A 17,538-nucleotide genomic window follows, 5' to 3' on the forward strand; every position below is an offset into this window, starting at 1 on the left:
ACTGTACTCAAGTAAGAGTAACTCAACTTCAATGTGTTTTTACTCAAGTAAATGTAAAAAGTAGTCATCCAAGAAATTGCATAAGAGGTAAAAGGTATTAGGTAAAATGTATACTCAAAGACTCAGTAAGTGATGTTAATATCTGCTAAGATATTTAAAAGTGATGTAATGTACAAACAAAGAAAAGTACTTGCAGAGGCAATATCTATTGCTTATTGTGTTACAGCAAGCTCAGCAGACTGAAAATGACATTATAACATAGCATGAACATTAGGTTTTCCCCACATCCAACTAAACATGGAGGCTGTGGTCTCTTTACTGTGGTGATGTAATTGCTAAACCTTAAAAAAATTTTCTGAACTTTCATAGAGACGGAAAACTATGTGAACCGTAACTTCTAAATGAACTCCATATGCCAAACGTTGTAAAATAAAATGTATTTGATTGTAAAAATGTTTTCCAGAAACTGCAACAAGGAATATTAAGTTTTCTACATGACATATTGAAGCTTGAATCGCTTGCTGCATAATTAAACCTGTAGTGGCTGCTGACGCCACTATCCCCCCTTTGAGTTTTACGGCTCTTTTGGGCAGGAGGCACCAACCCATTTTCTGAAAGAGGGAACCAAAGAATTGAGGTGTTAAATGTTGCCTGGAATGCCGAAAATAACGATATTAAAGACATTATTAAAGATATTTTGAATTACTTCTTGCATCAGACTTTATTAATTTGTAGATTGCGATCTTTTCTGTCCTTCTGTTGCTGTAGAATACTGAAGTTCAACAAGATTAACAAGTAGCGAAGTAAAGAGCTTAGCTGAAATAACACCCTAACAGCTCTCTGGTCCAAAGCCAGGCTCCTGCTTCCATATGGGTGACTTGCTGCAGTTTCACCATGACTAACTGCATTATATTTGGTGATTTAGAACAGTGCTAAATCTTAACTTTGGGTAAAACGTCCCCTTGTTCAAGCAGTTTCCTGTCACATCTTGTCTCACAACTTAGGAGCAGAAAACTTGTTGACTTATTTCAGCATCTCGTTGTCGTCTTTCATCCTATGGGGATGATGTGATTCTGTTATGAGTCATAAATTACTGCGCTATCACGTCTCCTCTTGAAATTTCAGGCAAGACAGCTCTTGTCACAAGCCATTGTGGGCCGTTCCATCAGACCGATGCCTAAGTGGCTTGTGTTGTGTTCTCAGCCAGTAATTAGCCACAGCCCTACAACCTCGATAACGCAATTACATATGTGGCTGCTGCTTTCCCTCACACCCACAGCAATAATGAATGAACTGCAGGTTAATGAAATGTGTGTGTGAAACAGAAGATGCCTCCTGAAAAGTTTCACACATCTAATTCATTAAGAGCACAAGCTCCAGGCTCACGCCAGTGAAACATTATCCTGCTTACTTTACCGTTTCTTACATTAGTCCTTATAAATTTAGGCTTATGAATATCAAAATCAGGCACAGATTGTTAATTTTATGCACAAGATAAATGATATATTTATGCAGGCAGCTTCCTGGAAATACAGCTGAACGTTCGCATTTTCCATCTGATGAACAAATGCTTTCCAGCTGCTTGTTATCATCATATTCAGATTTCTCATTTAGGAGTTTGGAAAGTTTTCCGACTTCCAATCTGTTGGATGAGTTGGTGTTTTTTTTTTATATATATATATGATTGTTTGTGTTTGCATATGTTTTTTTTTTTTTTTTTTCAAACTTTCCCATCTCTCTACTTCAAAAAAACTCAGAGCTTAAGTTTGGAGCTGTTTTAATTGCTGGAGAGGCAAATTCAGAGGCTCTCAAGCCAGAAGTATTTTTTTATTTTTTATTTTTTGCTACATAGTCAGGGCAGCACCACAGATGGCTACAGTGCAAAATTTCTCTTCGGTTTTCTGCTTAAACATCTGGTGTTGGAGTAATAAGCACTGCGGCTCATGCAGCAGAGCATATTGTGTCCTCCCCTTCCCCACCCCTCCATGCACCTTCTCACATCCATCGTGCCATATGGAAGAAGGCTACACAAGGTCAGATTAAAAGCTTCCCAATAAGTTTTAATAGTCACAAGTAGGTAACGACTTCCTGGTCTCCCCGCCTACTGCCACAGAAATCACCGAGAAGTTTACTCAGCAGTTCACACAAAAAATTGAACAATGTGAAGTCATCTTCAGCATCTTTTTTTCTAATTAATCACTTAAAGAAGCCAAATGTTTTTGCACCTATGAAAAGTTCATATTACCTTCTGTGACTTCTTTGACTTTGTACGCTTTTACTCTTCGTTTTTCGTCTTCCCTTGACTGTCTGGCTCTATCAGCTTATAAAAAAGACAAATTGATCTTGACAACAATCAACTCAAGCAAAGGACATGGAGTGAATGCCTTTAAAGGAGTAAGAAATGAGAAAAAACAAACAGCTAAAAGCATTTTCCCCCCCCGCAGCTTTGACCTAAACATTGTTCTCGGCTTTTATCGTTTACTGTTGGATTTTGTTTTAATCTTTTTGTTAAAAAAGAAAGTCAGGGAAAGTGTCTGAATCACTAGTTTTCTCCAGTAGTATGAAGCTTGGTGTAATGCAGCTGTGCTGCTCTCCCATATTTGCTGCACACTACTGGTCAGCTGGCTGAAAGAAGGCTGATACATTCTTCCATCTCTTACAAGCAACATAAATGTGTCTGTTTGTCACTATTTCTTGTCTCAAAAGAAATTTTGAATCTATTGCATCAAAAATTACTCTGAGACACAAGTGACATCTGCAACATCATTGAACAACAAAGCCACTTCTCTTGGCCCATTTGAGGTTAACTTTTGCTTCAAGCAACATTAATTGATTATTAATTGTCCATTAGTGATTTATTTGATTAGAATTAGTTTCAAATGATTAACTAATATCTACTTAGACCTTCTTTTAGAGATGTAGTTTGGCCACCACCCAGAAGACAGCGCAGCTGGTCATCCTTAAGTGTAGCCAGTTGATACAGAAATAAACATGGCGGGGTCATACCAAAACAGGAAAGAGAAATGGCCCAAACACAGTCTGGTGTGAGATGCAAAATGCACTTTATGCAAGCTTTTTATTTAAATGTAAATGCTTTACAAGCTCCTTACAAATCTTGATTGAGCCACTCCACTGGTTATATAATTACTATTTTAACAGGATTCATGTTTCCATGCAGAGAATCTTGCTTTTACCAAATGACAATCTGATGTCTAGTAAGCAGATTTTAATACCACAATGAAGTGATACTCTGAGTGATACAGTGTAACTAAAGCCAGGTTACTTAATGTTGTCTTAATGTATTTAACATGGTATAAGAATTGACTGATTTTGGTAGAAATATTTGCCATAAATTCCCCATAAAATTTGGTATTTATCCTTTAAGGTGACTAAAAAGAGTCAGACCTTTAGAAAATGTGACTCTAGAAAATGTTAGTATGTACAAAGATGGAAATGTATCATGGAAAATGTGAAGGAAGTATAGAACCGAGTAAAGAACCAAGTAGATTTAGTCCAGTACACACACGGTGTACTTTATGTAACGGAGATGTATCATAATTAGAAAGACTTCAAATACATGACAGCACTTTAAGTTTTTCTCTCTTTTCTTCACTACATAAAAAAATTATCGTAGTGATGTCAACATGAGTTGCAAGATAGGGAAAAGTTTGATTGCAGCTTCAAACACTGACCTTAAAGAAGAGATTATGTATCTAATTTCTACAAAGGAAAAGCTTCTGGAAGACGATGCTTTTGCCATAAATAAGTTTGCTTTGATATTTGTGATAATAAATGTATCTGCTGTATTTCACCCTCGTCTTCTCTTCCACGGCATGAATTTGTGGCAGTTACCAGCCCTGCAGCTCTTGCAGTTTGCCCCTCTTGGTTTCCTTGACATTTCTGAGACCATGTCAGAACAGCCTGAACATGGCGGCTGAGTGCCGCAGTGTTGGGGTGTGAAAAGGCCTTTGGCAGCTCTTCTCATCCCGTGATTGATTTGGATCCTCGAGTCAACCCGATATAGGTCCAAAGGCCTTTGGGATGGTCAAGCAAATGATGTTTGACTGGATGAGACGTTTTTCTCGAGTGTAGTGTGAGTACTGAGAAGATGATGACCTTCGTGGTCTTTCGGATGGGGACATTTCTGAAGACTTGAGGGATCAGATTGACAGATTGACACATAGCACTGCCTTTCTTCCTGACTAGCCTCTAGTAGCAATGAGTAAAAGTTGATCTGAAGAACTTTGCTCTATTTTAGAAGCTTTTTGCAGTATCTGTTTATAATACAAACATCTGTTACACCCAGGATGTCATAGAGAGCTCAGATCAGTGAAGCAATTTGTGTCATTAAAGATTTGTAGAATAAACCTTAGTCAAAATAATGCTTTAGATTTTCATGTTTGCTTTATTCCTTTTAGTCTCAATATTTGCCTTTTAGTTGTTTCAATAAATTCAGATTAGAAGAAAATTGCAATCAACCAAACAGCATTACATAGGACTAGATATAACTTCACAGACCTGGCTGATTTAAACTAATCCTACTCACCTTTTTTGTTCCAGGACATAATTGTTTTTATTTTGGAGTGGCCCAGTAAAAGTTAGGACTTGAAACCAATGGAGAATGTGGGGCGGGAACTAAAGATTAGGGCGATGGCCAGGACTCAACTTTAGATCTCACCATTTAGTGATGAGGGCTTTTCATAGTAGGAGAAAAGGTTGAGGAAAATATGCTTAAATTACATGAAAATGTATTCAAACTGAGAGCTACTTTGTTTATTTTGCTTAAAATTTAGGCTTAAAAATAACATGAGAATACTGTTTAGTCACTCCGACGTCGTGCCATATGCACATTCAGTTGGTCAGATAAAACAAAAAATGCTTTCCAGTGATCTCTTTGGATAACTTTTACTACATTCTTCACATTCACTGCCCTCACTTGCCCCCTTTTTCACCCGGGCCATCCTCCACTGTAAATTCCCTCCACTGTCAGGTGAGAATGTGCTTGCACTATGACTTTATACGGACCTGTCACCCCGATAATGAAAAAAACGGCAGTGTAACAAGAGATCAGAGGGGTACTGGGTTTGAGAAGTCTTTTTTTTTTTTTTTTCCCCTCCACATTAATATCTGCAATCATTCACCGGGATGGAAGATGGTAATATTCTCCTCCTGCAGGGGACACGAGCGGTGGGGGGACCTGGTGGTCTCCCAGAGGAGCACGCGGCAGGAGATGGAGCTCCTTTTAAAACATTAAAGGTTCCTCTGTGATGTGTAGGGTTTGGATGGAACACTTAAATCAGAAAATAGGTCATGAGCAGTCCCACAATAATTAGATTTAAAAATTGATACTATTAATGAGTCAGGGAATCCCTTTGTAACCTTGACTTATTCATGCAACTTATCTGTCTGAACTGATAACAAATCAGTTGGAAAGTTTCATTTGGTATGCGTTATGCTGTCGCTGTGCATAAATGGGAGTTGCATATTTGCAAACTACATTTAGGTGAAAGCTTTTTTTTTTCTCAGAATGAAAGTACATTTTGTAATCCTCTATTGTTCTCTCTCTCTTTCTGTTTCTGTCTTTTGCATTGTTTTCCAGATTTCCGTCTTGTAGAAAACCTGTCGGGTGAGCTAAAAAAAGAGAGCCTCTGGATGATAGAAATTATAAAATGCACAATGACAAATGGCCAAACATCCCCTTCTCTTAAAGCTCCAATCTTGTGAGATAGCATGAGACACAATTCTGTCTTATTAGCAGGAATGTGTGCCACTTGTGAATTTGTAAAAAGAAAAAAAAAAATCTTTATGGTATATTTATAGATTTGTCAATGTAAAGATGTAGATGTTGGATATTATTTCTGCAACACTAGCTCTGCACATGGCCTCACTGCCTGCACATTAAAGTTTGATGTTTAGGGAGACTTCCTCATTCTTTGTTCATGCCAAAAGTTGAGAACATCAACACCTCCCTGCTCCCCCCCCCACCAAAAAAAATAAATAAATAAACCAAACTACAATCAGCTACTGCTGTATAAAACTGCTCTGTCCAAAGACTACATTCAGCTTGCCCCCCTCAAAGTTCACTTATTAATGCATTTAATCCATTTGTTTAATTCTTACAAAACCATTGTGCCGTTGCCAAGCAACCACCACAGACTCCAGGAAATCGCAGTTGGAAACCCGTTTCAGCAGGAACACAAAGGAGGATCTCAACTAAAATGATTAACTATTCCCTTTTTAAAGAAATGGGGTGCTGGGAACAACCTAAAGGACTACAATAAAGCACACTCGCTACTACTACTTTACTTTAGCATTATGAAGTGAAACGTACTTACAATACATGTTTTAATACTGTAATTAGCTATGAAATTAATCTGATTAGTTAAGTGATTTTTGGTATTCATCTTTTCAACGCCGTACCCGACTTGATGAAAACCCCCAAAAAATCAAAAAGTGAAATAGATGATAATCTGTTTCATAAAGGTTAAGTAATTGAGCTGGATCAAGAAGAAACGGTGAAAGCAGATGGTTGCGTTTGGCTTAAGAAGTCCTCTCACAATGAGAGAGGAGTGGTGAAGGAAATTTGTAGTTAACGTAATAATTAATTTAGAAAAACAATCTCGAAATGCTTCTTTGTAATAAACAGTTGTTAAAGCAAGAGTAATTTATTTTTTCAATGTGAAGAGAACTCGTTATACTGGGACAAACCAAACCTGTGGAGTGCTTTTCTACTTTGTGAAGTAAAAATGAACAAAACAGGACTCTAGGGTAATGGAAAAGTAACATTTTACCCAAAGAGCTCTGATTATTCTTAATCTATAAAGTAGAAGGTGCATTAAGGTTAAAAAAAAGTGGTGCATGGATTCAGACCTCCTGTTCAAGCCAGTGTGAAGAGTGATGATTGGGTGTTGCACCATTATGATGCTTTGTGGCTAGAAAATTAGGAAGACTTCACTGACTGTAGCAAATGCAAAAAAGGAGCATTCAGTATTTTTTTTAATAATAACAATTGTTAAGGTGATGATGGTGAGATGGCTTTTTCTGCTTTACGAGTTGCATTGAGGTAAAACGCAGATATAAAACAGTATTGCTGTGAATTTAAGCTACAATCAGGGCTAAATCTGACATTTTTCTATGACTATAATTCTCATTTTTTAATAAAACAACATTTTTATCCATACGGTTCATCTCTTTGTCCATTCCTCATGTGCTTCATGTCTCTTGTTTTTCTCAGCATCCTTTTTTGTCATGTTTATACTTTAAAAACTAGTTAAGGAGGACAGAGTACTGTAAAATTTGCATTTGAAATAAAAGGATTTTGACAAATGTGTAGGAAACCTGTGTAGCTTTGGACGCACGTTGTGTTAAAATAGCTGTAAGCCAGTTACTGGTGTGGCTTAAATTATTTCAACGGAACAATTCCCCAAAACCAGAAATGAATAAAATTGATAGTTGGAACTGCTTGTAAAGTTGAGAGGGCATGGCTTATTACCATGCGTATTACCACTGTGATTAAACAATGTCACCTTGCAGGGGAGAAATTCTCCACAATTCCTGCAAGATGGCCCCTGAATTACCTATAACTCGTGGCTAATGCGATTGTGATGATGGTGAACTTGGTGTATTCCTAATTAGTAACATCCTTAATGTCAATCTAGCTGTGATAATGGGCAACATTAGTCGACGGAGGAAATTGATTGAGACGTAATTTGCTGAAGTAGCTTGAGGGTACCACGGCAAAGTCGTGGAGAAGGTATCCTGTCACGTTGAGAGGAAATGTTGTGGCAAATGCTGTCGGTGGCCTTCATTGCTCTAATTATCCGTTTTGTCCAAAAATGTCCCGTCTGTTAGAGTTCGTCTCTCTAGAATGTGATTCCTCCCACCTGTTTTTAAAAGGGAAAACCCTTTCCTCCAGACTCCTCTGGCGTGGAGCGCAACGAGAAGTCGGTCGGAACAGGCAGTACGTTTGAAAGCTGGCCTCGTGCGCCGTCTGCTTTCCACAGCGGCTCCCCCGTGACCCAGGAGGATTAAGCTGGGCCGTAGCACTTTTCTTTCAGGTTAGCTGATTTATGTGGCTTCTGCAGAGAAACAAAGGGCCTGAATTTGTTTGAAGTGCTCAGGTGAAGACCCTGAGATGGCACTTTCAAAAAAAGCTCCCACTGGGACTGAAATCTCTTGAGCCACACCTGTCAAGGCAGAGCTCAGATCCTCGCGGCACCCTTTCACCTGCGCAGGCAGCCGCCGCTCCACCTGTGCGCTGTCTCTCCCCATCAGGTGTTCCCACCTCAGAGCCGAGAGATTAAACGCGCCGCGTGTGATTGACAATAAGTCATGACACATGAGCAAAGTAATGATATTTTATGAAGCTGGTAATTCTGCCAAAACGTGGAAGCCGTCCCATGTGACCTAGATTCCTGTCTTTCCGGAGATGGATTGATTCAACCTTCCTTTTCGTTTTCCTAATTTTCTAATTAGCGATTCCGCGACACTTTGACATTCAACCTTGAATTATTTCCTCCTCCGCTCAAAAAGCAAGCATTTGTTCCGGATCTGAAAAGAAAACTAACAAAGCATGTTAATGTTCTTGTTCATTCCATGATCAAACATAATCATTCTCTTCTCTAGAGGAGATCTCCCTTTGGGCTAATTTCTGGTGCTGTTACTTGCATGTCTGACAAATTAGAGCTGGCGAGGAGGTGGAAGCGCTGAAGTTGACATTAGCATTGTCATTAGCATTTTATTCCTTTCTAGATGAACAGAATTCAAAATTTTGTTAGGCATTAGGACGATTGGAGGGGTTTAGGCTAATGGGGCATCCCCAGAACTGTTAACGGGTGGAGTCAGAAAATAGCTTTTTATTGCTGAGCACAGACAAGACTTACGTTTTATAATAAGTATGTAAGTTTTTATTTGACTAGTACCTTCCAAAGAAGTGCTGTTGATATGGTTTTAGAGAGAAAATGCATAATAAAATACAGATTAATCAGTTCAATTAGTAAATCATTGAATATGTTTTCATCACAGAAAGTATAAGTAAAAATACTTGAGTTTTAGAAAGTATGATGAGTTTTTAAAACTTTGCTTATTAACATAAACAAGGTATAGTCCGAAAGAATGAATACATTTCATTTATTGATCATATTTCTCAAATGGTAGAGAGTCCTGTAGTTTAGTTTTGTAACAGAGTATATTTAAGACATTTTACAATTTGTGACAATACAGCCACAAGCCTCAGTGGATTTTATTGAGATTTAGACCAACATATAAAAGCTTAACAAAGAAATGAACATAAAAATATGGTTCGTTTGTTTTCGTCCTCCTCAGAGTCATTGCTTTGTATAACTTTTCTCAGTTTCACCATTATTTACATCTAGAGACATACATTTTCCTCTTTGTAAAATCTCAAACATTTACTTTCACTTTTATTAACACCTGAATAAGCTTTTTATTTTGAGCTGTTTCATTATAACTCTGACTTTATGTTTAATGTTGTAAAGCTGCAAGCTGACTATCTGCTGTATATTGTTCTGTAACCAAGTCCTGCTTTCAAACTCCCCACAAAGTAGCCGTTCGGACATTTACTAGGCCTCATAATGCTTTTTTTTCACTAAATGAAGTTATACATTTAAATTAAACAAAGGTGGACTCGAATTTTATTCACAGGTATCGAAATAGAAAGGACTGAATAAACTTTTTGAAATCTTATAAAAGTTATAAACCATGACTTCTTCTCTTTCCCCTTCAATGCATTACTTAGAGTTTGTCTGTTAGATAAAATCATAATGAAATATCTTGAAGTTTACAGTTGGAAGTTGAAAAAAGTGTGTGAAGAGTTTAGCTATCCACTTACCTACTATATACGTATACACCATGTAAGCTAGGAATGGCGACGTCTATATTATTTTCTCCCATTTTATTTCTTTTTTGACAGAGATGTCAGCATATCTGATCTAATTCCCATGTTGAAACAACCTTGCGCAGATTTGTATTTCAAAGTCTTGTAGTTTTGAGCTAAAATTTCATATGAAATTATTTTGCAGAGTCGGCTTCACCAGATAACCATGGCTTTCAGACTCAACAGAATGTTGTCTTTGCTTCGTTTTTTTCTTTCTTTCTGACATGTGACAAATAAAGCATCCTAACCCCACAGATCAGAATGCATCTTCTCATCTGCTGCTTTAACTTGTGCAACAGACAAACAGTCATTTTAATAAAGCGCCTCTTGTGCTCAGCCACCGTATCATTCCTGGAGGCATGCTGAACACCAGGAAATGGGAGCCAAACAAGCCTATTTCTCTCTGTCAGGCATTAAGCTGAATAGGAAGCAGCATCATTTTCTGCTTCTGCAGGGCAGAGGCACTGAGACACACGTATTGCAGCTCTGTCTGTTTACAGAGCTGGGAATGAGGATGCTGGGGGAACGACACAGAAGCCATTGTCAACCAGCCTTGTTACTGTCAAGCAAGAGTCGGGCAGCAGCAAAAGCCAAACAGTGTGTTTAAACAAACACTCTGCGCTGCAGGTGGGGGTGGGGGTATCGTTCTTAGTCGGACTGAATGCCCCTCACCCATTTTCGAAGCTGTGATAAATATAAAAAAAAATAAATAAATGTTTGCGATCATTACCACAACGTGTTTCCACACATCCGCCACCCTCCAACATCCTCATTTGTATTATTTAGGGGGAAAATGACAATAAGGACCTTCCATGTCTCAGAGTTGGAATCCATATTCATCTTAATTGGTGCCTGGCAGGTTGCGCGGAATGGAGATGGATTTGAAGTCATTTACTGGAAGTTCTTGACAGGCGCAGTGGAAGAGAACGGGGGGCCCCCGTGCCGGCACACATAGCTTCAAAATCATCTGTCAAAATTTAGCATATCTGAGGAGAAGGCTGCCTGTCATCTCCGATGTACATCTAACCATGCACATGGGCGCATTTGATCAGGAGCTGTGTTGTACCCTCGATGTAAAGCACATTCATCAAGTTGATATTTGGTTGACAAGACAAAATATGAAGAAAAAAAAAAAAAACGCTCCATAAAGGAGACAGTGGGGGTTTTAAAATGAGGTGAACATAGTGCTAAGTCAGTTTTTTAAATTATTTACTTGTGCATCGTGATATCAAACTAAACTGTTTTAAGCTTAGACTGCAGTGTTCACTTTTTATCCTGATTTAGCTCTGTTACATTTGATGCGGTTTGTTGGTTTCGCCTCAAAAACAAACAAAAAAAAAAAAAACATTGCTGACAAGCTCACAGCTCAGCCAAAGAGATTATCAGTGGAAATCTTCACTCTAACTTCTTTATTTCCCCCCAAATCAATGTGGTGAACAGCAAGACGTGATTGATAATGATATTGAGATTGATCGTCTAAATCCCTTCCCACAGTTCAAAGTCCCCAAACAGAGAACATACACATGCAATTCGGTGCAGAGATAGAACTTGGCAGGAGCTGCCAATAGATAAGTGAAATAGGGCCAGACTGAAAAGGCCTATCAGTCCCTCAGGGGCTTAGCTGCCGGATTGTGAAGCTCTAAACTGGCCGCGGTGGAGGGAGATAGTCGACATTGGTTTTAAATTACCCCAGATTGCCTTGTGGTTTCAGTCTGCGGGGCTGCCAGCAGACAAGATGTTTGTTAAAACAAGTGCAGACACTAAGGCAGATTGGGGCGAAGGGTGGACCTGTGATTTCCTGGCCCGACAGAACAGGTTGGAAAGCTGGTAATTGCAGAATTGGCAGACAGGCTAAGGAGGTTTTGCAGCAATGATATCTGCCGCTGGGACTGGGGAAGGGATGTTGCTATAGAGGTGCATTGGTACCTGCTTTAGGACAGGCAAATACAATACAAACATCTTATATAGACATGGGCACATCACTGCTGTCCAGTTAAAACTCTGATTTTAAACACTTTCAAAACCACTAAAACTTTCCATATTAACATTTTATGATTTAAAGTTAGTCTGAGAAACAAGTGATAATCTGGATTGACAAACGTTTCCTCAGCTGAACCCATCGTTGCCCCTCCCACACTTGTTGTTGAAGGCTATTACACTTTTCCAATTCAACAATTTAATTTAATTTTTTATTTTTTATTTTTTTTGCAGAATGGACTTGGGCAGCCTTGCAGTAAATGCTCCCTGTTTGTATTTACATTTTAACAGAAACATGGGATGTTGAAATATTTTTGTACCCTTAAAAATCAAAGAAAAATCCTGACTGTAATCAAACTTTTCTGATTTCTGATCAACTTTTTGAATTTTTCAACTTGTGTTTTGACTTCCTATCTTTGGTTTAAGCTCCAAGTCTCTTGATTTTGGAAGACCTCTTTACCATCACCCTAATCTTTAGCTTCTATGTTGGGACTCCAGGATATCACCACTGTAGAACATTAATATTACTACTAGTCAGAAAAAAATGTTGAAATAATAAAAAATATTTCTAAGTCTGCCGACTTTATTAAATAATGGAACATAAGAGAATTAATGAAAAACCGCATATAAGCTTTAAAAGATGGCACAACCAAACCACAAACCACAAATTTAAATAAACAGTCACTTCTCAGAAATAATGAAGAAACACTGCAATACTTCAGCAGAATAGAAACATTTTTTATTGTCCCACAGTCTGGAAATTCAGGTTCATCGAGACACGTAGGTCCAGAAAAAGATAACAGTAAAAATGTATAAAGGCAAACAAAATTAAGAATAACATCCTGTACATTAAAGACAAGATTGCAACTGAATCATAATGGGTAGTTATCAGAAATGTCGTAGTGCAGTCCAACAAATGTGCAGCTGAGTAGAATAATTTTTAGAAACCGTACATGTTTTTCTTTACATAAAAACTGAGAGTCGTGAAAACAGAGATGTGCAAATAACAGCAGATATGTTATGGAGGACAAACATTTGGGATGTGAACACCAAGACTCTGAACTCGCTGGACGACCTGGTGGTTTTAAATTCACTTTGAAATGTCTTAAATGCCTTGTTGCTAAAAATGTGCTATGCAAATAAAATTTGATTAATTTGATTGACTGGCATCAAGTCTGAAATCACTTCGCCTGTTGCTTCTTGAAAGCCAGTCCCTTTCCACAACTGTTGAGACGCCTGGCAGCAGAATACCGTGGACGTGTAGAAGCACATGATGTGTTTGTTTTTCCATCAGCTCTTCGGTGTTGCATTGTCACCCTCTCATTTTTATTCTTCTTGGCACGCCGCCACGGTGCAAAACTTTCACACACACACTCTCCTGCACACAGCTTTTAATGTCCAAAGTTTACTTTTGTTACAGGTGCAATAACAAAAGGCCTTTTAAGTCTGACTTGAAAATCTTTAGGAGAAATTGGCTCCAGCATTGAGGGGTTGAGATATTGATTCTGGCCTCTGGCTCGGTCTAGGAAAAGATGGATAGATTTCTTTTGAAATGCACTCTGCGTGAGAATATAAAGACTATTGTGTGTTCTCACTCAGGAATAAATTGTTTCATGACATATCTAGGGCCACCTTTTAAGCTTCAAGCCGCTTGCTTCTCTTGAAAGGCGAATGTTGACAGGGTGGAGCACATTCATCTGTGCTCCCAGACTACCCACACCTCATAGAAGCATTTATTGAAAGTTAAAGCTCCTTCAGAGAGCTGGCAGCAGCTCGTCGGAATATCTATTTCAGCAGCTGCTGAGGCTGATTATATGGGGGTTGAGCCACACACTGGCAGCGATATGCACCTCCTGCCGAGGGAAGAACTATTATGATGGTAGTGACTGATGTGTTCATCTGCATGAATTTGTACAATCAGAAGCGCTTGTTTGTTTTGGTGACACGCCACATGTTATCTGTGACAAATTTTGGTTTTTGATTTACGACACGGGGAACGGCGGAGTCGCGCTCATTTGAAGGAACTTGTGATAATCTCTGTTGGAACGAAATGCCTCTCAGTGTTTACCTCCGTGCAGAACCGCTGCACGGTGGGTCAATAAGAGGTAGCAGGCATTATTGGAGAGTTTCCCAATACCGACACCAAGAGCCTCGAGCGTCGATCAAAGCGGTGCAAATTGATTTATTGCCTGTTCACACCCTGTTACCCTCTCTTAATGATACCTTGCATTGACTGTTGTCAACACGAAAAGCAAGAATGGGTTAGTTCAACACAGAAATCAGATCCCTATATGGAAAAGGTAGAAAATACAATTACCAAGAGAAGACACTGTGTAATTTAGTTCATTATCACTTTCCGCTCTCATTGAGGTATAAAATTGCAGGTTTCTTGTGTTTTCATTGTGTCGACCTCTGGCATCACATTTAACTACGGTTCCTGTTTGAAGTGCCTTCATGCCCCTTCAAGTCTTTAACATTTTCCCACAATCTTCAAAGTAGTTTAGTGCTTTTGTTTTGTGATTGACCAACACAAAGAAGTGAAAAAGTTTGAAGTGGATTGAAAATATGTGGCTTTAAAAATTATTTGCAAATGAAAATCCGGAGAGTGCAGCATTATTAAAACCATATAGCCCTGACTGTTCACATAAAGCTTTGGGGACATTAAAAGCAAGTTTAAGTTATAAAGAAATATTTCAACATCTGCCAGTGCAATGTTCAACATCTACAAAACCCATCAATACAAAAAGCCTAGCAACAGGAGAGATCCACTGCTCAGGTGGGAAAATCTGGTGACAGGATTAATTAATTATTCACTACTTTGCACATTTGGCATTTATAGAAGAGCGGTAAGAATTTTATGTTATTGAAAGAAAATCATAAGATCCCTTGGTGCCATGTAGGGGACAGAGAAAACATGTGGAGGAAAGTAATCTGGTGACCAACAGTGAGACTCTGCAGAACCTGACTGCATGCTGAGGAGGAAGTTTAGCCGTTTGCCTCAGACGTGATGGACCAGGAAGATAGCTAAAAGTTGCATTTTACTGGTCCAGATGGACACTGGCCTGGAACTAAATCCAACTGTGAGTCTGTGGTAAGATTCAGTACGTTAACAGATGCTCTACATCTAGTCTGACTGAGAGAGAAATGAGATTTCAGACTGTAAAAAACATGCAGCTACAATCACAGTAGTGCATGGATGTGTGAGTACCTATGTGCACTTTGTGATGGTCTATTGCAAAAATATCCTGTTAAAACTTAACATTTCCGGTCAGTAAGTGACAAAGTGTAAAAAAAAAAAAAACTAAATTAAAAAGGGACCTACAATTTTCGTTAAGTGCATATTTTCTCAAATTGAACATCTTCACAGTTAGAAGATGGTTTTTAATGTATTGTTGCCAAATGAGGAAAGTAACAAGAGAATTGTTAATGGAGCAGAACTGTTAATGATGTCTTTGAAGGCGAAGAAGCTGCAAACTGCGTTTTTATCCCTCTACATTTTCCTGATTTATTATTGAACAGTGTGACATTTAAAATAAAGAGTTAAACCTTTCAAAAATTAAGCAAGAATCTGCCTCTGTGCTCTGCATATTTTTTTAAAGGACTTCTTTCCCCTCTTCAACAGCGTTCACAATTCTCTCCCCCTTCCCACTGGCTCTGAATATGCCTCTTTTCTTACCAGTACCGTTGATTTGAATATCAAACGCCAATAAAAGCCACCTCTACGGGTCTCTTCAAGCTCCGACATGCTGAGAGAAGCTGGCGGGGGGCACGGCCCAAAGAATCTTGAAACCATTGCGTCAAAATATTTAATGGCATGGATCCTGTTCCTACAACTCTGCAGCCAAAGAATCGTGTTAATGTTTTTCAAGTTACGTTTTGGCAAGACAGACATTGATATTCATTTGGAAGGCCAGCTGACTGGGCAAGCTGTGAACGATCTTTTTCAGCCCCCATCTTCGTAGGTCCGGAGTTTTCTTATAGATCGTCTAATGGTCTTCAGGTTCATTGCTGTCAGTTTGGCAATTTGCTCGATGTTAGACTCTATAAGCAGCTCATTTTCTGCCAGGTGGGTGGATTCATCAAACATCTTTTTCATTCTAATGTCACGTCTCTCAGTTATACATTGGAAAATAATAGCTTTTTAATAACAATACATTTATAATAGAATTTCTCAAGTGTTAGTACATCGTCTATCAGTCTTTCTGTGCTGAAATATCGGTGTGGTGCATGGACTGTAGCACATTTTTCCTCTTTTACAAGCAAACAAACTAAGGTGACCAGAGCCCATTACAGTATAAATCACAAGAAGAAAGAAATCCAGAAAATACGACACTAGAAATTTGATCATATGGAAAAGGAACATTGAAGTAAAAAAGTATATGTACTTTTCTGTGCACACCTCATAGGTATTTTTCATTTATGTCGAAGATGGCTGCTGATAGAGTCCCTAAATGGACACTGAAGGAAAAAATAAAAACTAAACTTTGTCGTATGCTCCATATAGTATCTTCCACCAGATACCAGATTGTATCTCACACTTAAGAGATACTATCTGGTACATCATACGTGGTGCGCACACAAAAGTATATTTTTTATTTTTTAATACAGTACAATGTCCCTTTAGAAACTAATCTGCCATTTACAGGAATACTTGATATCAATAAGTCAGGACAAGATCCCAACCCATATTAACTTTAAAGAGTTTTAAAGTATAAAATCAATTCTACAGTGTGCTGAAAATCAATGTAAAGAGGATAAAGTAAGAGTGATGTCCTTACGACGGAAAGTGTAAAGGCTCAAAGGCTGACGAACACAAATTTTGAAGCCTTTAAAATAATCTAAAACCCACAAATAAAACCAGGAATTGGTGTCTACTGACAACATCGTCTCAAAATGACCAAATTTTTTAACAATTGGAGACAGCTGGTACCCCAGATCATTTATTAGACCACAACCAAAATTCTTTTACACAAATATGATTATTGTTCTTGTGGCAACACTGTAGCCTGGCTACAGCCCACTCATTTCCATCCTAACAAGGCGAGGATTTTTCCGGACAAGCTCTCGACAACGACACATTTTTTTACCTGTGATACTTTGCAGTCGCGCCGCTTTATAACCACCCCCTCAAAAAGACAGTCAAAGCAACAAATACATCATCATGAGTTGCCCTGTGGTGCTGGGTATTAATTATCCTGTGTTCTGCACTCATTTGCACATGTACTGTAAATGTCACCAGAGAGATAAATAGGGAGACAAAAACTGCAGCTTGCTGTCTGCGTGCAGCAGAATGTCAGAGGGAGCTCGCAACAGATGAGATATTGGTTTTGGCTTGTTGTGGATTATAGGTCAAAGGACATTTCCACAAGCAATAAAATTAGCATGCCGTCTCTGTTTATATCCTTACAAACAGCATGCCAGAACACATTTTCATGTTCACCGTTTAGATTAATCTCTGGCAAGTTTCAGAGTAATAACGGGTACATCTGTTAACAACAGAAACCCTAATGTGATCGGAAGCAATACCATATAATTTTGTCCAAAGTCGTCTGCCAAGTCGGAAAACTACCAACTCTGATCTAAAAGCCATCTTTATATTTCATGCTTTTCCTCAGAATGAACTCCTTCCAGCCACCTACTGTTCTGACATTACATTTTTGTAGATT

At 38.6% G+C, this 17,538-nt stretch overlaps 1 protein-coding gene across 7 annotated transcripts in view; it reads left to right on the forward strand.

The window, feature by feature from the left end:
* The window catches only part of LOC103479737 (protein tyrosine phosphatase receptor type M), a 205,657-nt gene that overhangs the window by 29,822 nt on the left and 158,297 nt on the right, over window positions 1–17,538 (forward strand). The window lies entirely within an intron of this gene.

The sequence above is a fragment of the Poecilia reticulata genome, chromosome 17 (assembly GCF_904066995.2).
Source record: "Poecilia reticulata chromosome 17, P_reticulata-male-v2, whole genome shotgun sequence".
Lineage (NCBI taxonomy): Eukaryota > Metazoa > Chordata > Actinopteri > Cyprinodontiformes > Poeciliidae > Poecilia > Poecilia reticulata.